Genomic DNA, 23,037 nt, shown 5'->3' on the forward strand with positions numbered 1-23,037 from the left:
ACTCTCTCTTGGTAGGGGTTTTGTCAGGATGTCAGCAGTCATCTCTTGGGTGCTGCAGTAGGATAGTTCCACAAGTCCATCCTGGATCATCTGGCGTATGTAGTGGTATTTAACCCCAATGTGTTTTGTTCTGGCCAGGAACTTCTCACTCTGCGTCAGCTTCAGGCAACTTTGATTGTCCTCCAGCAAGCTGACAGGCCCTTTTCTCACCAACCCAAAGTCCTTTATGAGTTGATCAAGCCAGGCGATCTCTCTGCAGGCTTCTGTTGCTGCAACGTATTCTGCTTCTGTAGTCATTGTTGTCTGGCAACTGCTTCGAATCCTGCTGATTCTTCAGGAAGTCAGTAGCCATCGGTGTAGCAACTGGATGTTCGTCTTGCATCTGCATGTGCTCAATTAGCTCGTGGATCTTCTGTCTTTGGCTGAGAAGAAATGAGCCGTCCTCTTCTCTTTCCACCTGGATCCCGAGGTAGTACTGGACATCTCCTAGCTCCTTGACCTCCACCTCTTTGCTAAGGTGTTTTACTATCTGTGTATAGTCTTTCTCACTTGCTGTGGCAATAATCAGGTCATCAACAAAAGCTAAGATATATGAGAATTGTCCATTATTTGACTTACTGTACAAGCACTTGTCAGCGTCGCCTTGCTTGTACCCAAGTTGCGTCAGCATTTTTTGTTTGTTGTTTTTTTTAAAATGATTTTTATTAAGGTTTCAATAAAAAGTTAGACAGAAAAACATAGAAAAGAAATACACAAATACACAATACATAATCCAAAAAAAAAGAAGAAAAACACAAAAAAACAAAAAGCAAAAAAAGAAACAGAGCAATTAAAAACAATATCACTTTTCATTTCCGTTTTTAAATTTACTTATTTTCTGGACTTCCTCATACCTCCCTCTTTTGTATTCCAGTCCAAATTGTTTGTCCAGCATTTTCTTTTCCACTTTTTTAATCCAAATCTTTAATCTTAATATAATATAACATCAAAATTTTACCTCTTAAGTACCAAATTTCCATTTCCTTAGACTTCTTTAATCCTAATCTTTAATTTTACTGTAATATAGCATTGACATTTTACCTCTTAAGTACCAAATTACCATTTCCTTAAACTTCTTTAATCCTGATCTTTAATCTTAATCTATCTATAACTTTATCCTGTACAGCTAGAAACCACTTATTTTCAATCCAACATCACTCTAACATTCTTTAATTTTGCAGTGTTTCTGTAGATAATCTTTGTATTTCTTCCAATCTTCCTCCACCGACTCTTCTCCCTGGTCACGGATTCTGCCAGTCATTTCCGCCAATTCCATATAGTCCATCAGTTTCATCTGCCATTCCTCCAGCGTGGGAAGTTCTTGTGTCTTCCAATACTTTACGATAAGTATTCTTGCTGCTGTTGTTGCATACATAAAGAAAGTTCTCTCCTTTTTTAACACCGTTTGGCCGACTATGCCCAGGAGAAAGGCCTCTGGTTTCTTGAGGAAGGTATATTTAGATACCTTTTTTAATTCATTATATATCATTTCCCAGAAAGCCTTAATCTTTGGGCACGTCCACCAAAGGTGAAAAAATGTACCTTCAGTTTCTTTACATTTCCAACATTTGTTATCGGGCAAATGATAGATTTTTGCAAGCTTGACTGGGGTTATGTACCACCTGTATATCATTTTCATAATATTCTCTCTTAGGGCATTACATGCCGTAAATTTCATACCTGTGGTCCACAACTGTTCCCAGTCAGCAAACATAATGTTATGTCCAACGTCTTGTGCCCATTTAATCATAGCCGATTTTACCGTTTCATCCTGAGTGTTCCATTTCAGCAGCAAGTTATACATTCTTGACAAATTCTTAGTTTTGGGTTCTAACAGTTCAGTTTCTAATTTGGATCTTTCCACCTGAAAGCCAATTTTCTTGTCCAATTTAAATGCCTCCATTATCTGAAAATAATGAAGCCAGTCTCGCACTTTGTTTTTTAGTTTTTCAAAACTCTGCAATTTCAGTCTATCTCCATCTTGTTCCAAAATTTCCCAATATTTCGGCCATTTGACCTCCATATTGACCTTTTTCAAGGCTTTCGCTTCCATTGGTGACAGCCACCTTGGGGTTTTGTTTTCTAATAAGTCCTTATATCTTATCCAAACGTTAAACAGCGCTTTCCTGACAATGTGGTTTTTGAATGCTTTATGTGCTTTGACCTTATCATACCATAGATATGCATGCCATCCAAATACATTGTTAAAACCTTCTAAATCCAAAATGTCAGTGTTTTCAAGAAGTAGCCATTCTTTCAACCAGCAAAAAGCTGCTGATTCATAGTAAAGTTTGAGGTCTGGCAGGGCAAATCCACCTCTTTCCTTTGCATCCGTTAGTATTTTAAATTTTATTCTGGGCTTCTTGCCCTGCCAGACAAATTTAGAAATATCTTTCTGCCACCTCTTGAAACAATCCATTTTGTCCACGATTTGCAAAGTTTGAAACAAAAACAACATTCTAGGCAATACATTCATTTTTATCGCAGCAATACGGCCTAGCAGTGAAAGCTTCAAATTTGACCAAATTTCTAAATCTTTTTTCACCTCAGACCAACATTTTTCATAGTTCTCTTTAAATAAGTTCCCATTTTTTGCTGTCATGTTAATCCCCAGGTATTTAACTATCTTAACCACTGTTAAACCTGTCTCATTCTGAAACCTCTCTCTTTCAATCGGTGTTAATTTTTTCTCTAAAACCTTAGTTTTTGACTTGTTCAATTTAAATCCTGCCACTTGACCAAATTCTTGAATCAGTTCTAAAACCCTTTTAGTACTAGATTCTGGCTCCTGTAACGTCAGTTGCGTCAGCATTTTATGCAACTTCTGGTTCCAGGCTCTAGCAGCCTGTTTAAGTCCATAAAGTCCTTCTGGAGTTTGCACACTAAATGTGCCTCATGTGGTTTCACAAAACCTTTGGGCTGTTTCACATAAATTTCCTCAGAAATCTGCCCATGTAGAAAAGCGGTAGCAATGTCTATGTGTTTCACCCTCATTTTCTTGGAGGCTGCAATGCTTAAAAGCATTCTTATGCTGCTGTACCTCACGGTTGGTGCAAAAACTTCATCATAGTCTTCACCAAAACGCTGTGAAAATCCCTGTGCTACAAGTCTAGCTTTGTAGCGCTGCACTTCTCCTTCTGACCCCTTCTTAACCTTGAAAACCCATTTACTGCCAATGGCCTTCTTACCGGGAGGCAGCTCAGTGAGTGTCCAGGTCTTGTTCTGATGCAGTGCATCCATCTCCTCCTGCGCGGCCTTCCTCCAGAGACTGGCTTCTGCAGCTGGCATCTCCTGTATCTCTTCCCAAGTGGAAGGTTCCTGTGGAAACGCCGACCCTGCAAAGTAGGACAGCCGTAATGGTGGGACACCTCTGTTGGTTCTGGATGAGCGCCTGACCTCTGGTTCTGCGACCGCATCAGCTTCCTCATCCTCCTCCAACGCAGGCATGTCCCCATCTGAGTCCTCCTCTTCATCTCTGGTGCCGCCAGGGTTCTGGTCCTCTGCGTCTTCTGGTGCGTCGCCTGTAGGGGGGCGCTGTAACACTCGAAGGCAGATTATTACTTTGTGGGGTCTCAAAAGGGAAATATACAAACTCTTGAGTCCTTTCTGACTCATCGGAAGAGTCCACAACAGTGTTCTTAGTGTCTACTTTTCCATATTCATCAAAATAAACCGCATGGTATGCATTTGTCTTACCAGTTTGTAAGTCCATAATTCTGTATCCTTTGCCTCCAGAGGCATATCCCACAAGGATACCTGCTTTTGCCCTGGAGTCAAGCTTGTGTCTGTGTTCCTTGGGCACGTGGAAGTAACACGGACTTCCAAACACACGTATGTGCGACAGATTGGGAGCTTTCCCATGCCAAAGTTCAAATGGTGTGCGCTCTGCTCCTTTTGTTGGCAGTCTATTCTGCAAATAGACCGAGGTGTACACTCCTTCGACCCACAGCTTCTGTGGCAAACATGCATCCTTTAGCATGCACCTTGTCATATCCATAATGGATCTAAACTTTCTCTCAGCTATGGCATTCTGCTGTGGTGTGTAAGGAATTGTGGTTACGTGTGCAATTCCTTCCTTGGCCAGGAGAGCCTGCATTTCATTTGAGCAGTACTCACCTCCATTGTCGCTCATTAACACAGCTGGAGCTCTCTGGAATTTATTCTTGACCATGGCAATGTACTCCTGGAGCTTGTCCACTATCTCACTCTTCTCTTTGAGGAAATATACAACACAAAATCTTGAAAAGTCATCCAGAAATATTAAAATATATCTATTCTTTCCCAGTGAGGGAACATTCATAGGTCCACATATGTCAGTGTGCACTATGTCAAGCACTTTGTTGCTTCTTTGTTCTGCACAACGTGGAAATGAAGGTTTTACAGCCTTCTCAGTAATACAGCTTACGCACTTTGCTGGAGCTTTGTTGCTCTGCTTTACCTGCAAACCTCTTACAAGTTCTCTTTTCTGTAGATCCAGAATGACGTTGGTGTCTCTATGTCCAAGCCTTCTGTGCCATAGGTCCAGATCTGCTTCATTCTTCTGGCTGGAATGTGCCACTTTTGCAGACTGGTTCTCTGAAAGATCAAGCTCATATACACCATTTATTAGCTTTGCTTGAGCAACCACTTTGCCATTTTTAGTCACCTTGCATTCGCCATTTCCAAATGTGATCTGGAAACCTTTCTTGTCCAAAGTGGACACGCTGATTAAATTGCAGCTCAGCTCTGGTACGTACAAAACTCTAGAGATTGTGTTCTCAATGCATTCATTGTTTATATTGCATTTCAGACTCATGGAACCTGCACCTTTTGCTTTAACAATGTTGCCATCTGCAATCTCAATTTCAAATCCTTCTTCATCATTTCTCTCATTTATCTCATTAAAATAGTCCTTTTTATATGAAAAATGCGAACTGGCACCTGAATCTAAAATCCATTTATTACGTTTATTTTCACGATTCTGGACAGCTAAGTTCCTTTCTTGCAGTAACCATGTGCATTCACATTTCCCCTTCTTTTCCCCTTTTGGCTGAAAGCGGTAGGGTTTCTTTGTTTTAGGAGCTTTGCAATTCTTTGCAATGTGTCCTTCTTTGTTACAATTGAAACAAATCACTTTCTTAGGCATCTCTTTCAACTTTGTAAATTGCCTAGATGCATAACTGCTGTCCATGCTTCTAGCATTTCTCACTGGAGATTCAGCTCTACCTCTACATTCTTCTTTTAAATAACCAGTCAAGTCTTTAAAAGTCAGACCTTGTCTATGGTCCATCAAACTTTCAAATGCGCTAAAGCGTGGTCCAAGTGATGATAACAAAAATGCTATCTTTGTATCTTCATCAAAAGCTTTGGGAGTCAGATCAATTCTTTGAATAATCTCAGTAAACTTGTTGATGTGCTCTGTGAATCCCTCTTTTGAATTCATCCTCACTCTGGTTAATTTACACACCAAGTTTCTGAAGCAGTTTATGCTAGATTCTCCATACACGCGCTCAATATCTCTTAAGATTTGAGATGCATCATCTGTACTATTTATTAATGATAGCTGCTCATCACGAAGTCCACTCAAAATTATGTGTCTAGCTTCGCTGTTCATGCGTTTCCAAGCACTTATCTTGGCTAAATCTCTCTCAGTTGTCCCTGTAGGCTGAGGCTTTAAAGCTTCCAAAATGTGCTTATAATCTAAACATGCTATCAAGCGCTGCTTCCAGTGTATGAAATTGTGTTCATTCAGCACAGGCATTCCTAGCTTTGTATCACTATCAAAAGCTGCTCTAGCCATCTTAAAATCCAAAATTTGAAAATTCTTCAAAATTTCAAAATTTCTCAAAATTTGAAAATCAAAATCTCAAAATACAAAACAGTTCTTCACTGCCTTGGGTCACTGTGAACTCTGAGGGAAGGGGGGGGGTGTTTAATCCCCACTGCACAATGGAACAAAGGACCATGTGCTTACCAGGAAGTTAACTCAGAAAAATACTACTCAACTCAAAATCACAATCCAACGCAATCCTTCAAAAATACGCAGCAATATGCAATACTGGGCCCATAACCCTTTGTGGGAATGTTCTGGGGTGCAGGAGAGGATATATTGTGGGATTATATCCTAATCCAACTTGTGCTAAAAAGTTCCCAAAATATCAGCAGAGTTTATAGACATTCCCCATTAAGTTCGCAACGGTAACGCTTGCACAGGTTCGCTAGAACCTCTATAATAATTACTCTGGTAATTTCCCCTTTTGTTCCCTCTTAAAATACAAGACACAACACAGTCTTTATAAAAGTATAAAAGAGTTTACTCACGTTCTGTTCAGAATATGATCCCAGAAGGCAGACAGCTTAAAAAGGTAAAATACACTCAGAATCTATCTTGTAGTAAGATAGTCCCATCCTCTCTTGGCTGAGAGCCAAGAGGGCATCCTTGGATGTTTCCTCATCGAAGGAAGATGGCAGAGAGAGAGAGAGAGAGAGAGAGAGTGGCTGCCTGCCCTGTGCTTTTACCATTACCTGCACAGGTGAGGCCACACCCACCTCTGGTCACATGCGGAGGGCGTCCGTCCCAGGAAGTTTACCTGCTTGCTGGACTGACATCCCTCCCCATGTTCTAACATGTACACTCTAGGAATGTTGTCATTGACTGCTCCTGTGTTTACATCCCACAGTCCCCCCACCAGTTCCCTGGCTCTGAGCCTTCTTCCCTTGGGGGATCCCCAGTTGGTGCCACCTGCCACTCCAGGACAGCAAGCAATGAACAGAGCTGGTAGACATCCCAGTACCTTGCATCTTCTAGGTGCAGCTGGTGCTCATCTTTGTCAGGAAGGACCAGCTCAGCCGCATCAAGGAAGTGATGAGGGAGACAGTGGGCACAGGCATCATGGGGAAGACGGGGAGTAGACCCTGACAGCGGAATTCCCTACGTCTATCTTTCTGTCTGTCTATCTGTTTTTCTAATCTCTGCCAACCAGTTCCCCCCTCTTTCCTGCTTGCTCACTAACAGGCATCTTTGCTCCGCCCCTGCAGGGTAACAAGGGGTGTGTGGCCGTGAGGCTTGTCTGCAACAATACCAGCTTCTGCGTTGTCAATTCCCACCTTGCTGCCCACGTGGAAGACTTCGGGCGCCGAAACCAGGATTACAAGGATATCTGTGCCCAGATGAGCTTCCTGCCCCCTGACCAGGGTCTGCCGCAGCTGACAATCATGAAACATGAGTGCGTTTCGAGGGCTTGGAGGGAGAGAGCCTTGGCTGATGTAACTTGTTGGTCTCCGCTATCTGGAGAAGCAAATTGAGTCATGTTTCTGTAACTTTCCTGCCTGTGTGTAGCTCAGGGTAGGCAGCATTTGTTGTTGTTTAGTCGTTTAGTCGTGTCCGCCTCTGCGTGACCCCCTGGACCAGAGCACGCCAGGCCCTCCTGTCTTCCACTGCCTCCCGCACTTTGCTCAAACTCATGCTGGTAGCTTCGAGAACACTGTCCCACCACCTCGTCCTCTGTCGTCCCCTTCTCCTTGTGCCCTCCATCTTTCCCAACAACAGAGTCTTTTCCAGGGAGTCTTCTCTTCTCCTGAGGTGGCCAAAGTCTTGGAGCCTCAGCTTCAGGATCTGTCCTTCCAGTGAGCACTCAGGGCTGATTTCCTTCCGAATGGAGAGGTTTGATCTTCTTGCAGTCCATGGGACTCTCAAGAGTCTCCTCCAGCACCAGAATTCAAAAGCATCCATTCTTCGGTGATCAGCCTTCTTTATGGCAGGCAGCATTGTGCTCTCCAAATGTTGATTGACCAAAATTCCCATAATTGCTAAGAATTGGCCTTGCTGACGGGCTCATGAGAGTTCCACTTCAGCAACACCAGGAGGGTGCAGTGTTGGCGATCCCTGCTGCTGCAGCTGCACCACTAAGGTTTCTACTAGAGCAGCCAGAAGTGCCCAGCACTGTAGGCTCCTGCTTCATTCAGGGCAGGCAGATACTAAACATCTGTGGAAGCGAGTGCTGGGCTTCATTCATTAATTTCTGTTTATTGTGGGGATTTCTTCCCCAGAGTGGCTAATTTAAAATAATAATCAGAAATGCACCTCAAGATAATTTAAAGCATTTAAACAATACCTTAATAGCAGCGGATCTAAAGAGAGCAACATAAGCCGAGTGGCAGAGATGTATTAGATTAGATTATAGCAAATGTGGGCAACTTCTCCAGTGATCGGGGTGGGAGTTGCAGTTTGTTATGGGCAGTAACACGAAAGCAGAGCGGCCATTTTGCATGGAGAAGGTTCCCGGCTCAGTCACCAGTGTGTGCAGATCGGGCTGGGCATGATCTCTGCCTGAAAGCTGCTGCCAGTCCATGTAGTCCGTCCTGAGCTTGATGGGTCAATGGTCTGCCTCAATATAAGGTAGCTTCCTATGTTCCTGTGTCTGTGTACTACAGCAGGGTTTGGAGGGCCACAAGCGCCCTGCCCATGAATTAACGAACCAGGGGAAATTCTAAAAGTCTTTGCTGAAAGGACATCAAAGCAGGGGCCAGGTGAACCTCTTTGGGAGATTATTCTGAAAGGTCGGGTGCCATGACTGAAAAGGCCCTGCCATGCTTGAAAGAGCAGGAGTTCCCTGGGAAAGGGATTCTAGTCAGTGGAGAGGCAGTGCAAACATAAGTGGGCCTTCTTCTGGTACCCTTTTCCCAAACCTTGAAACACTTGAAAGGCCAAATGGGATGCTCTGAATTGGGCCTGGAAGCAGTTCAAGAGCCAGTCTAGTTCACAGAGCACGAGCCTCATATGATCATACTGCCCAATCCTAGTTATCAGTCTTACTACATATTGCAGGAAGTGGCAGCAGGCTGCCCCCCGCCCCCCGACCCCGTGAGCTAGCCTGTAGCTGTGGTTGCTTTGCTTTTTTCCAGCATTGTCATCTGATCACTAAAAATGAGCTTCAGAGACTTCTGACCTACGACCAGGTGAGAGACATCTTTGTGTTATATGTGGTGGTTTAGGATATTGCCCTGTTTATTTCCTTTGTCTGGGATACCCCAGCCTAGGCTAGAGAAACCACTTTCAGGCAGTTAGGAGCAAAGAACATAGGATGACTGCGACTTCTACAAATGCTTTTTAAGGTTGCAGGTTTGTGCAACCTGAATTAGAAGCAAGTCCCAATTAAGTTGGAGGGTTGCCTTGGAATAAGTAGGACTGCTCTGCAATTTCCCAGTTAGAGGGCTTTCCTAGCTCAGCACACGCTCCAGATGTTGTTGGACTCCCATCAGCCCCAGCATAGCTGCTGTCCAGCAATATCTAAAGGTCTAAGGTTTCCTGCTCTAGGTTTTGCATCTGTCTGGAAAATCTGCGTTGCTCACATGTTCTTATCAGCAGATACTTCCATTAAGTCCATTTAAATTGCTGGTGCTTTTTCTTTTACATTTTTCTCTCCAAGGTTTGTGTGTTCATCATGTTGACGACCTTTCTCCCACTTGGCATAAGGATCATTGGTATTTTGTGTTGAAACAGAGGCCTGATTGCTGCACCTTATGGTGGATTTAAACTCTGTGAGCGTAGTCATGCCTTAGCCCTTTGAGAAGGATGCTGCAAGGAAGGCAAGGGGGGCAGCCTCAGACTTCCAACATATGCAAAACCATCATAAAACATTAAAAACTTCCCTAAAGGCTGTATAGTTACTTATCTCCTTGACATCTGACGGGAGGGTGTCCCACAGGGCAGGTGCCACTACTCAGAAGGCCCTCTGCCTGGTTCCCTGTAACTTCGCTTCTCACAGTGAGGAAACCGCCAGAAGGCCCTCGGTGCTGGACCCTGATGCCTGGGCTGAACAATGGGGATGGAGACACTCTTTCAGGGCTGAGGCCATTTAGGGCTTTAAAGGTTGGCGCCAACACTCAGAATTGTGCTCAGAAACGTGCTGGGAGCCAACGTAGGATGCAAAAGGATGGTTTTGCAGTTGCTCATATTGTCGGGGGTGTATTCTGGTGGTGGTTAACAGTTTGTATGGATTATTGGTACATATAACGTTGCATATTGTAGGTATGGCTAACCTGTGGTCTGCCAGATGTTACTGAGCTGCAGTTCCTGTTGGCTCCAGCCATCATGGCCAGTAATCAGGGATGATGGGAATTGTAGTTCTGCAGCATTGTGAGGGCCACGTGTCTGCTGCTCCTGAGTTAGAGGATTTTCCTGTCGTGTGATGCAGCAAAGTAATTTAAGATGACATGGGGCAAAAATGCACAAGCATCCTGTACCTTTAATAAGTGTGTATAAGATAGGATTTCAGCAGGTATACCCCTTTTTTTGCACTTGGCTAACCTACTAGTAGGGACGCGGGTGGCGCTGTGGGTTAAACCACAGAGCCTAGGGCTTGACGATCAGAAGGTCGGCGGTTCGAATCCCCGCAACGGGCTGAGCTCCCGTTGCTCGGTCCCTGCTCCTGCCAACCTAGCAGTTCGAAAGCACGTCTAAGTGCAAGTAGATCAATAGGTACCGCTCCGGCGGGAAGGTAAACGCCGTTTCTGTGTGCTGCTCTGGTTTGCCAGAAGCGGCTTAGTCATGCTGGCCACATGACCCGGAAGCTGTACGCCGGCTCCCTTGGCCAATAAAGCGAGATGAGTGCGGCAACCCCAGAGTCGGTCACGACTGGACCTAATGGTCAGGGGTCCCTTTGTTGTTGTTGTTGTTTAGTCGTTTAGTCGTGTCCGCCTCTTCGTGACCCCATGGACCAGAGCACGCCAGGCACTCCTGTCTTCCACTGCCTCCCGCAGTTTGGTCAGACTCATGTTTGTAGCTTCGAGAACACTGTCCAACCAGGGGTCCCTTTACCTTTACCTTTAACCTACTAGTACTTCACCTTGGTCTTCCAGCACAACAGTGGCTGTTAATAGACTCCATGGTCAGGCAACAGGGGGTCTTTTGCTTCTCTGCTGATTAGCGATTTCTTTTTGGCTTTAGCTAAACATTCAGCGTACCCAAAAGACAGCTTTTGCTGATTTCACAGAGGGAGAGATCAAGTTCATCCCGACGTACAAATTCAACTCTAAAACAGATCCTGCTTGATAGTTGAGCCTTTGTAAGTAAGTCCTCTCAATCATTCTTCTGCAAGGCTTGTTTGTTTTTCCTAGTCTGCCGAGATGCTAGTAGTGTCCTGCCTTTCCATCCTCCTGAGCAGGCTAGTAAAAATATATTTTAAACATGGCTTTCTGCTAAGCAAGCTGTTGGAGGAGGGCTAGAGTTGAGGGCTGGACGGACTTCCTTTCCTCCGCAGTCAGAATGGACACCAAGCCACGGAGGAAGAGAGAGATCCAGCTCTCCTTCACCTGCTCACTTTGCTTGCATGGAATTCCGGGTTGCCAAAGGCTGCTAGGCGAGTTGTGAAATGCAAGGCTGTGATATGTTGTCTTCCTCAAGCCATCCCTGCTCTGCAAATGTTTTGGCTCCTTTTCCCCACATTTGTCCTGATAACCAGCATCCTCTGTTTCGTGGTGTGTATAAGCGGTGTTGCAGTTCCTTGAAAGGTGCAGCAGGCTGAATGAGACTCCTCTTTGTGTCAAGGAAGTCTGGGAATTAGACTTGGTGCTCTCTCAAGATGAGTCTGCCAGGGCATAAGAGCATGAGAGCAGCCCTGCTGGATCAGGCTATTGGTCCATCTGGCCCAGCATCCTGTTCTCACATTGGCCAATGAGATGCCTCTCGGGGAGCCCACAAACAGGACCTGAGTGCAACAGCACACTCCCCTCCTCCAAGCCATACTGCTTCTCTTGGTGGAGTATGTGCGGTGGCCATTATGGCTAGTAGCCATTGAGCCTCACCATCCAGGATTTGGCATGTTCTTGTGGTTCTTGACAACTGTCAGAAGCCACCTAGGCCTGCTACTTTCATTGCTCTTGCTGTGGTAATGGGGAAATCAAAAGGACAGGCGGAACATGTAGTGACGAAGCCGGAAAACGGCAGGCTCCTTTGGGCAGCATATCAGGTGCCAGAAAGGGTCTTTTGGATCATGGTCGGCCAATTGGTGCGAAGGGAAGATAGGAATTTTTTTATGTATGCGACAGCAGCGGCAAGAATACTTATTGGGAAATATTGGAAGACACAAGAATTGCCTACCCGAGAAGAATGGCAGATGAAAGTGATGGACTATATGGAACTGGCTGAGATGACCGGCAGAATCCGAGATCAGGAAGAAGGGTTGATGGAAGAAGACTGGAAAAAATTTAAAATATATCTTCAGAAACACTGTAATATAAAAGAATGTTAGAAAAAGGTTGGAAAAGAATATTAGACCGTATTGGCAGACATGGTACAATGGAATAAGTAAATATGAAGTGTAAAATGAGGATAGAGGAGAATTAAATACTTTCGAATGTTAAAATAAGTAAAAGAAAAGAAGGTTAGAAGGATTTGCTGGAGATACGATTTAAACTAGAATACAAAGCAGGGAGGTGAGAGGAAGTCATGGAAATAAGCAAAAGGGAAAAAGGTTGTAAAGGTCTAATTTGATTTTTGTTATTTTTTACTGTGATTTTTTGGTTTTTTTTATTTCTTTTTTACTGTCTGTTTTTTGTAAGATGTGTGTGGTTTGTTTTTTTTATTTTTTTGTAACTTTAAAACTGGAATAAATATTCTTTAAAAAAAAAAAAAAAAGATCACACGCCGTGTGTGAAGCCAAAGTTTGACTGCGTGAGCCTTGTGTGTTGCCTCAGCCAGTCCAACAGTCCTGGTGTCTCTCCTGTCTCCTTGCAGTGGGAAGTGCCGTGTGCCAGCATGGTGTGAGCCAATCCTCTGGAGAGGAGGCAGCGTGAATCAGCTCAGCTACCGAAGCCACATGGAATTGAAAAGGAGCGACCACAAGCCCGTCAGCTCCCTCTTCCTCACAGGGGTAACACCTGCCCTGGCCAGGGCTATCGTCTATTCGGGGGTTTTAGTTGCCTGCTATGTGGCACCTCCTCGAATCTGGGCAGGCCCTGACCAACAACCAGGCCCCTTTCCTTTTCCTTTTTTTTTAATGATATTTATTAAGGTTTCCAATAAAAAGAACACATCAATAAAAAATTAAAAAGAAAAAAGAAATACACAATTCAAAAATACACAATACATAATCCAAAAAATACAAAAAACAAAATAATAATAATAATAATAATAAATTTTATTTATATCCCGCCCTCCCCAGCCGAAGCCGGGCTCAGGGCGGCTAACAACACTAAAATAGTGCAACATTATAAAAACATCAAAGAATTAATTAAAATCAAAATTGATGGCAACCATAAACTAAAGTATTGTAAAGATTGCCAAAGGAGGGAGTCAGGCTGCGCCCTGACCAAAGGCCTGGTGGAACAGCTCTGTCTTGCAGGCCCTGCGGAAAGATGTCAAGTCCTGCAGGGCCCTTGTCTCTTGTGACAGAGCGTTCCACCAGGATGGAGCCGCAGCCGAAAAAGCCCTGGCTCTAGTTGAGGCCAGCCTAACCTCTCTGAGGCCTGGGACCTTCAAGATGTTTTTATTTGAAGACCGTAAGTTCCTCTGTGGGGCATACCAGGAGAGGCGGTCCCGTAGATACGAGGGTCCTAGGCCGTATAGGGCTTTGAAGGACAAAATAATTTGAAAGACAAAAAAGAAAACAATTAAAAACAATACCACCTTTTCATCTCCATTTTTAAATTTACTTATTTTCTGGACCTCCTCGTACCTCCCTCTTTTGTATTCCATTTCAAATTGTTTGTCCAGCAATTTCTTTCCCTCTTTTTTAATCCCAATCTTTAATCTTAATATAATATAACATTAAATTTTACCTCTTAAAAACCAAATTTCCATTTCCTTTAACTTTTTTAATCCTAATCCTTAATCTTAATCTATATATAACTTTAAATCCTGTACAGCTGGAAGCCACTTATTTTCAATCCAACATCACTCTAACATTCTTTAATTTTGCAATGTTTCTGCAGATAGTCTTTGAATTTCTTCCAATCTTCCTCCACCGACTCTTCTCCCTGGTCCCGGATTCTGCCAGTCATTTCCGCCAGTTCCATATAGTCCATCAGTTTCATCTGCCATTCCTCCAGTGTGGGAAGCTCTTGTGTCTTCCAATACTTTGCGATGAGTATTCTTGCTGCTGTTGTTGCGTACATAAAGAAAGTTCTCTCCTTTTTTAACACTGTTTGGCCGACTATGCCCAGGAGAAAGGCCTCTGGTTTCTTGAGGAAGGTATATTTAGATACCTTTTTTAATTCATTATATATCATTTCCCAGAAAGCCTTAATCTTTGGGCACGTCCACCAAAGGTGAAAAAATGTACCTTCAGTTTCTTTACATTTCCAACATTTATTATCGGGCAAATGATAGATTTTTGCAAGCTTGACTGGAGTTATGTACCACCTGTACATCATTTTCATAATATTCTCTCTTAGGGCATTACATGCCGTAAATTTCATACCTGTGGTCCATAACTGTTCCCAGTCAGCGAACATAATGTTGTGTCCAACGTCTTGTGCCCATTTAATCATAACAGATTTTACCGTTTCATCCTGAGTGTTCCATTTCAGCAGCAAGTTATACATTCTTGACAAATTCTTAGTTTTGGGTTCTAACAGTTCAGTTTCTAATTTGGATTTTTCCACCTGGAAGCCAATTTTCTTGTCCAATTTAAATGCCTCCATTATCTGAAAATAATGAAGCCAGTCTCGTACTTTGTTTTTTAGTTTTTCAAAACTCTGCAATTTCAGTCTATCTCCATCTTGTTCCAAAATTTCCCAATATTTCGGCCATTTGACCTCCATATTGAGCTTTTTCAAGGCTTTCACTTCCATTGGTGACAGCCACCTTGGAGTTTTATTTTCTAATAGATCCTTATATCTTATCCAACCAGGCCCCTTTCCACAGAGCTCCTCCTTGGCCAATGACTTCCGGTGCAAGGAGTGGGCAGGTTTTGGCTCTGTTAAATCCCTAGGCTTCCATTCTCCACTGTTCTGAGTACACGCTGCTCCTGCCGGCATGGCAGACCACATGGGCTGAACTGTATACCTTAACCGTTGGCTCCATTCATGCAATGGAGCTTCTGTGGTACTTGGCTTGGAGCATTTGGCTTCAGCCCATTGGCTCTGGAAGTCACAGCCGCTGCCATCCCTAGGGAAGCTCTCAGAGTTACAGTACTTGCCTCTTTCAGGGCTGGGAACAGGGGGGTGCATCAGGCCTTTCTGCTCTTAGCTCATACCCCCCCCCCTTTTAGTCCATAGCCCCAACAAATGTGCTCTGTCCCCCCCCCCCCATAGGTGAAGGTTGTGGATGACCGACGGTACCGGAAAGTGTTTGAGGATATTGTTCAGTTGATGGACAGGATGGAGAACGAATTCCTTCCCTCCCTGGAGGGAGGTAAAGACGAATAGGATCCTCTCCAACCCCTTAAAGAGGGTTTGCTGCACAAAGATCAGGGGGGGAAGAAGCCCTTGGCCCATCTAGCTCAGTCTTAAGCGGTTCCCCAGGATTTCCGGGGGATCTCTCCCAGCCCTACCTGGAGATGCTGGGGATAGAACCTGGGACCTTTGCATGCAAGGCAGATGCCCTTCCACTGAGCGGCAGCCTCTTCCTCGCAGGCAAAGACTCGAGGGGTAGCCAGCGTGGTGCCCTCCAGATGCTGGACTACAACTCCCATCATCCCCAGCCAACATGGCCAGTGGCAAGTGCAGCAAGATCTGGAGAGCCCCACGTGGACCTGTTGCATGTGCAGTCCCCTAAATGAGAGCCCGGGGCCAAGGACAAACTTCCCCCGGAGCACGTTTCCTTGCCTCTGCTGAAGGCAAGCACTCTCTTTCCTCCCCCCCCCCCTTTTGCTCTGCAGTTTCCATTTGAGAATGTGAAGTTCCGGTAGCTGCAGAAGGAGAAGTTCCAGATCACAAACAACGGGCAGGTCACCCTCCACTTCTCCTTTATCCCCAAGCTCAGTGACAGCCAGTACTGGAAGCCATGGCTTCGCGCTGAGCCCTGCGAGGGATACTTGGAGCCCAGCGCGTCTCTCTCTGGAATCAGGGAACTGTAGAGTTGGAAAGGGACCCCAAGGCTCATCTAGGGAAGGCCTTGGTTTCCTTTTCATCCCCCCTTTTCCCCTCCTCTTCCCAACCCTCCTCCCTCAAACCTTGGGAGTTTGGTAGAGCAGGGGAGGCTTAACATTTGTGGGCTGCATTGCCCCATGCTCCAAGGGCCACACGTCAAAGCAGCTGAGCCCAAAGTGTAAAAGTGTGTGTGACCAGCTTTAAACAAACACACACACACAAATGAATTGAAGCCAAACAATGCTGGAGGGTCCCCAAACACCTTTTGGCATCGCAGGGAACCAGTGAGAGCAGTCCGTCCAAAAATTACTTAAAAAAAAAAAAAAAGCGTATTTTTATGTTGTGGAGGCACAAAAATATCTTGGGGAACATATAGAACTAGCCAAACTTTTAAAAACTCAATGAAATGTAAACTAAAAAAGAAAGTTACATCGGGGGCGCAAAAATCCTTTCCCTTTTTATATTCTTTTGTTAGGATCACTTTCTCTCACCCCCCCAGTATCCTGTCACCATCTTCTGTGCAGCTGCTGCTTTGGAGGACTAGAGAGGAAAGTGAGGTGGGGGTGGGAACTGAGTCGCTTCTTCTCCTAATTCTTGAAGTTAAGGTTTCCCCCATACACCTGTGAGAACAGGAGGCTGTACTAGATGGGCCATTGGCCTGATCCAGCAGGCTCACATTGTGTCCTTCTGTTCAATTCTTCACCGTCTTCACTTTTAATTTACAGACAAGCCAACGTGGCTGTGCCAAAGAGTGTATCTACCTGACCTCCTCCCGTTTTAGGTGAGACGGTGGACATTTCCCTGGATGTGTACGTCAGCAAGGAAGAGAAGATTGAGGCTATCTTTGTCCTTCACCTTGACCGTGGCAAGGACTATTTCCTCACCATCAGGGGGAGCTACCTACCAAGCTGCTTCGGGACCTCCTTGGAAGCCTTGTGCTGGGTGAGGCAGCCGCTTGGCGAAGTTCCCGTCACCAGACTTATTGACCTGGTAGGGAAAGGGGTTGATTTACCTGGCAGGTTCATCTGCTGGATGTCTACCCTTCCCACTCTGCTTGCCTGCTTGAAAAACAGCTGCTCTTCCACTCAGCAATGTGGGGGCTGGGGGTCCTCCGCTGCATTCAGCTTCAGCTTCTGTAGCTGTGCATCCGCTTCCTGTGTGCTGTTCATGCCCTTTGTTTGCCTTGACTGAGTCATCCCAGGTTCTGGTCCTCCCACCTGCCCTTTCGCAGGGCCACTGAACCGTGTGCATTTCCCTGCCATCTGCCCAGATACTGTTCAGCCAACGGGCTGTTTCTTTCTCTTCTCAGGGCCTGTGCCATTAACACCCTTGGTTGTCTTTTGCTCTTGCCTTCCTCCTCTGATCTCAGGGAGAAGACAGCTTCCTAGAAAAGGTAACAGTTGGTTTGCTATCCTCTAGATGTTCTTGTAGCGGGCTCAAATCAGGTACAGGCAACGCCCCGTTTACACGGGGGTTGCGTTCCGAGGTACCGTGCGTTTAAATGAAATTGCGTATATTGGGGACAGCATTGGAAAAGCCTGCAAACACCCTCTGAACTGGGTCCTAATCAACAGCTGCCCTGGGGATGAGGGGATCAAATTCTCCATCCTTGCCAACTCCTTTTAGTGATGGGCTGCTTGCCACTGCTGTGCTCCTAAAGCTCTCTTGCTCCCCCCTCCTCTCTTTCTCTTTCTCTTTCTCTTGAATGTGGTAGCTTGAGATAGAACTAACCACCCTGAACATTTCTGGAGAGGAAGATGGGAAGGAGGCAGGAGGCATGGTTCACCAGCTGCTGTGTGCTGCATTGCCCAGACAAAGTCGTGGGCTGGGGCTCCAGCTGTTGCTCAGTTTCTACCACTGCCTCTGCAACGTGCTCTAGACAAGGGGTGGTGAACATGTGACCCCATCATCTCATCATGCTGGCTGGGGCTGCAGCCCATCAACCTATGAAGGCCCATCCATGTTCTGTTGCTGTTTTTGTTCCTTATTTCCTGCCCTTCACCCTAAGGTCCCAGGGCAGGTTCCAGCAATTTAAATAAAATGTTAGCCAAACCTCATGTCCACAGCTGCATATTCAGTAAGCTTTTGGGTGAGCTGCACATCCGGAGTGGGAGGATTACGAGCTGCATATTAATAGGGGGAGGGGGAGCTTGGATTTGGGGTGCGAGCAATTTGTTTTTTGTTTTCCCCCTTGAGATGCTTGCTGTGGCTAGGGCCGGGCGATATGTCAATATAGCTATATTTTCAAATCAGCTTGAAGTCTAGATAGTGAGACTGGTTTCATAATTTCTGACCTGGCAATATATTGCGAAACATGATGTGTGTGTGTACTATGCAAAAAAACACCATGTGGGGGGAACCGTGAAGCCAGACAATGCTTCTCGAGATTCCTGCAGCCCCTGTGGACTCTGCCGGTTCAGCTTTCCCCTGCCCTCCTGCAGGGGGCAGCAAAAATCACAATGCGGGGGGAACCGTGAAGCCAGCCAATGCCTCTACATAGCTCCATCTTATTTCAGACATCGTGATATATTGGTGTATTGCAATGTTTAGCTAGTGATATATCACCGTGTTGAAAGCCAGCTATCGCCCAGCCCTACCTAGTTGTGGCCTCAGAGGGCAAGACTTGTCCACCCAGCTGGAGCAAGGAAAGAATGCATACAGGCACACACTCTGTCAGGCTCTCATGCCAGTCCCGCTTGTCATTGGACCTCCAGGAGAAGCAGTTTCTGGATATCGTACCCCAGGATGGTGATGACTCCACTGAGCGGCCAAGGAGATCTGGCTTTCGGTGGACCACCTCTTCAAGAATGCCTGCCACCAGGTGAGCTGAGGGGGACGGTACCATTGAAAGGATGGGTGTTGGCTGGAATCCAGTACCAGTTTTGGGGTGTGCAGGTTCCAAACATCCCAATTGATTTATATCTTAGCTACCGACTCGCTCTTACAAGAAGAAGAAGAAGAAGAAGAGTTTGGATTTGATATCCCGCCTTTCACTCCCCTTCAGGAGTCTCAAAGCGGCTAACATTCTCCTTTCCCTTCCTTCCCCACAACAAACACTCTGTGAGGTGAGTGGGGCTGAGAGACTTCAAGGAAGTGTGACTGGCCCAAGGTCACCCAGCAGCTGCATGTGGAGGAGCGGAGACGCGAACCCGGTTCCCCAGATTACGTGACTACCGCTCTTAACCACTGCACCACACTAGCTCTCAAACTCCTGCTGTGAGTATAGTGGCACCTTGGTGGAGCGGCAGCGGGTGGGGCATCCAGCATACGGTCTTCCTTAGAGCGGCTCAGAAGAACCCAAGTGTTCCCAACCATTGTCTGTCTCTCCCTAGCAAAGCGGCTCTCCGAGACTCGCCACTAGAAGAAGCGGGGAATGATTTCACTCTCCCATTGCCCCCAATCAGGAGAAGGGTAGTAGGAATGCTACTGTGGAAAGCAGGCGGGATACAATTCTCAGCCCTTGTGCCAGCTCTCTTGGTGATGGGCTTCTCTCCATTGTGGCATTCCTCGACCTCACATTATGCACCCCAGGGCTGGATTGTTCTGTATGCTATCCAGGATGTACCTCATCCCTTCCGAACGCATGGGTAATACTCTGCTTCAGGAGGACCTCTTCCAGACCCCGGGCACGCAGGACGAGCTGCAGGAGAGAATTGAGTGCCTGGACACCAGCATTCCCGAGACGATCCGTATCCTCTTTGGGGGGCATTGTTGGGGAGCAGGGCTGCTTGGTGGTTTTCTTTCGCTCTTGGCTGGAGTGGACCTCACTTTTATATACCTGGTGGCTTAGGTTCCTAGGCCACCCCATCCTTAAGGCTCTGGGACACAGCACAATGAAATGCCCACAGTCAAGTCCAGTCATGCATCCAAACAGCTTCACAGCTTTAACCCCCATTTGAAAACATCAGCCTGGCTAGATAGAGCAGAGGTGGGGAATCTTGACAGGCCCGCAGGCCCCACATCTAGCATCATACGTGGTGTCAAGGTAAAGACATGGCTGCAAAGGAGCTTCAAGGGTGCGTTCAATTGTTCTTTGGCAAGCAGGGTTTCTTGACCGCACTTTTGGAGTTGACCACTAGTATTTGCTGTTTGGATTGAAACCATGCCTGCAGAAGGACATTTCCTCGGCAGATCAGCTTTGCAGGCAGCTTCGTCAAGAGGGGAGGTGTGGGATAATTACAGTGGGGTGGCTCAGTTGGTAGAGCGTGACACCCTTAATCTCAGGGCTGCGGGTTCAAAATGTGGGGTAATAAGCAAAGGATTTTAGGTATACTAAAAACAACAAGACCGCCCATAAAATGTATGCTATTGCCATGCCAATATGAGAGAAAATTAGTTGGAGGGTGGCAAGGGATGGGGCCACGGACCCCTGATTGGGAATAACGGAACTAGATGGTCCTCGGTGTCCCTTCCAACTCCACAATTCTAGGATCCTGTGTCTTAAACACAAATCTTGAGGAATAGTGTGTGTGTGTGTGTGTGTGTGTGTGTGTGTGTTTCTGTTTGAACTTTCCCAGCCTTTGCTTTATTCTGATTTGCGCTTGCGTCCCTACTCCCCACGTGTAGAATTGCTATACCTTTGGATTTGGACATTCAAGCGTTTCCCGCATGGACACTTGTTTCCAACGGCCAAATCCCGGCGGCGGATGGCAACCCTACCCACTTGTGCCAGATTGCCTGGCATACATTACAAGCATCTAGTCACATAGATTCTCCAGAATCCCGGGGCTAGCCCACCTGACGGGAAGAGTCCGCGACCAGAAGGAGGAGGAGTACCAGGAAGAATGGACAAAATTCAAAGATTATTTAGCTAAATATTTCAAGATAACCTAATTGGAAAAGCTTGCAAATATGAGAGAGGCTTAGGATTTAAATATGTAAGGATAGGAATTAAGATGTTTCAAGCTAGATTAGAAAGAATGAAAGATGTGAAGTGATCAAGGGTTTTTTTGTGTGTTTTTTTGAGAAGATTGATTTTGGAAAACTGTTAAAATGAAATACAATGAAATTCAACCAGGGGGATTTGAGGAAGTCACTTAACAATGTTATCAAGATTGGTTTAATTACAATTAGGATGTATGTATGTTTGTTTGTTTGTTTGTTTGTTTGTTTGTTTGTCTTAAATATTTTTTGGAAAATTAATTAAAAAAACTGAAAAGAAAAACACCATAGATTATCCAGAATCCCAAGCACCGACACTGTGAAACTTTCATAGGAATAAAAGGTAGGGGGAAAGGAGGCACAATGTCAAGCAGGCAACAGAATAAACCCGAGCACTGTGGGTCTAAAACCGGCCTCTGAATCTCTTGCTCCCCACTCTGCCCTTCTAACAATACCATTTTTTTGCTTGCTGGATGGCTGTGTGCAATGAGACCTCAGCCACTGAGGAAGGGTGCTGGCCCAGTGGGAGAAGTATGTGCTTGGCATGCAGGCGATCCAAAAATCAATTCAAGAGCAAAATTCCAGTTCTCATGTTTTCTGTCGAAATGGCTAATTTAAAGGGGAATAGCATGGTGCCTTCCACAGAGTCAGACCACTGAGCCGCCAAACTCCTTAAGGGAGGACCAGAGCTCGCTGGTGATGCAGGTCCCAGAACAGTCTCCAGCATCTCCAGGTGAAACTGAAAACATCACCTGCCTGGAACCTTGTAGAGCCACTGCCAATCAGTACAGACAGTGCTGAGTTAGGTAGCTATGATCCATCCACCATCACCCTTTGCCCGAAGCAAAGGCACATCGCTGGTCCAAATCTTTGAAAGACTTTCCCTGCTCACCAAGCCACCTGCCCTCCTTTATGCATTGCCGATGGCTTATCAAAGGGATCCTCACTGCAAGTCTCATCAAGGCAGACAGCTTGATGAAATCTTGGTGCCCTTTCTTACAAAATGCTAACGGGACAATGGCCCCAGTTGCCCTCTGGACTCACAGGGTGCAGCTTACTTTGGAGCCATCAATTGTACACATTTGGAATGGCCCTTGAGAAAGGATAGTCTGCCTATATTCAGCAGCTTACCACCTTGTTGTTTGTTAAAAACTTGAATAAAAAGCATGCTTAAAATAAAACAGGAAAGATGAAATTTTGCTGGCTTCTTGAGAAAAGAATAATGCCTCATTATTTGTATCTGCTTTTAAATGTTGCTTCTCTTCTCTTTGTAATGAGTTTTACTGGGTCCGTGGTCATTTTAAGTTGCTTACCTTCCCTAAAATATATAAATCTACTCGACTGGAAACTTTTATTATCCAAATTCAAACCCACTTTGGATAGCAAAATTCCTGGAGTGGGGAGGAGGGTTCAGTGTTCTAATAGATTAGATATGGACAGTCCTTCAGTACAGCAAAACTTGACACTTTGAAACCTTTGAGTCCTTTCCAAAAGGACTTCACCCACTATTTAGGGGGGAAGTACGTCAGAACTGACCTTCTGCAGTACTGATTCCACATTCTTGGACTCCTAATCTTACACGTAAGTTAGAGCTGGAACCATCTCAGGCCCTATGGCTCTTGAAATGACCATGACCTATTGAGCAAAACCACAGAATCCACCTCTCTGGTGACTAAACCCCACTTGCGTTTACAAAATAAATTAACAACAGAGGAAAATCATGGAAGAAATAAAATGGCTTTTGAAATTAACAAAGGCGATTCCTTTTATCCACATGTATTACGGGACATGTTCAAAGCGCCCCTCAGGAGAAATTCTGTAAGCAAAGGTAGCAGGCACACAAGGACACATTGCTAAAAGAAACAAAGGGATTTGGAGGGACCATGCGTGAACAGGTAGTACCAGAATGTACAGAATTGTACCTAGAAAAAGGTTACAACTGGATTACCTTTTTGTAAACAAAAACAACAACAACCCCCAAAATAAAACTCGGAAGCAGCAGGACGCCTTAGGAACTCTTCAAAAAACAAAACACAAAACTGCATATCCCTACCTAGTCACCAAATGTGAGGGGAAACGTAAACCAGCATCTTACACTGCTTTAAA

At 45.4% G+C, this 23,037-nt stretch overlaps 1 pseudogene across 1 annotated transcript in view; it reads left to right on the forward strand.

The window, feature by feature from the left end:
• The window catches only part of LOC308467692 (inositol polyphosphate 5-phosphatase OCRL-like), a 53,107-nt pseudogene that overhangs the window by 14,582 nt on the left and 15,488 nt on the right, over positions 1–23,037 (forward strand). Inside the window, exons 5-15 of the transcript in view lie at positions 6,827–6,926; positions 7,034–7,284; positions 8,923–8,976; positions 10,967–11,070; positions 12,755–12,890; positions 15,274–15,384; positions 15,840–16,005; positions 16,832–17,040; positions 17,420–17,443; positions 18,765–18,871; positions 19,655–19,755. The product of the transcript in view is annotated as an inositol polyphosphate 5-phosphatase OCRL-like (transcript). The remainder of the gene's footprint in view (positions 1–6,826; positions 6,927–7,033; positions 7,285–8,922; positions 8,977–10,966; positions 11,071–12,754; positions 12,891–15,273; positions 15,385–15,839; positions 16,006–16,831; positions 17,041–17,419; positions 17,444–18,764; positions 18,872–19,654; positions 19,756–23,037) is intronic.

The sequence above is a fragment of the Podarcis pityusensis genome (assembly GCF_964106645.2).
Source record: "Podarcis pityusensis genome assembly, chromosome: W".
Lineage (NCBI taxonomy): Eukaryota > Metazoa > Chordata > Lepidosauria > Squamata > Lacertidae > Podarcis > Podarcis pityusensis.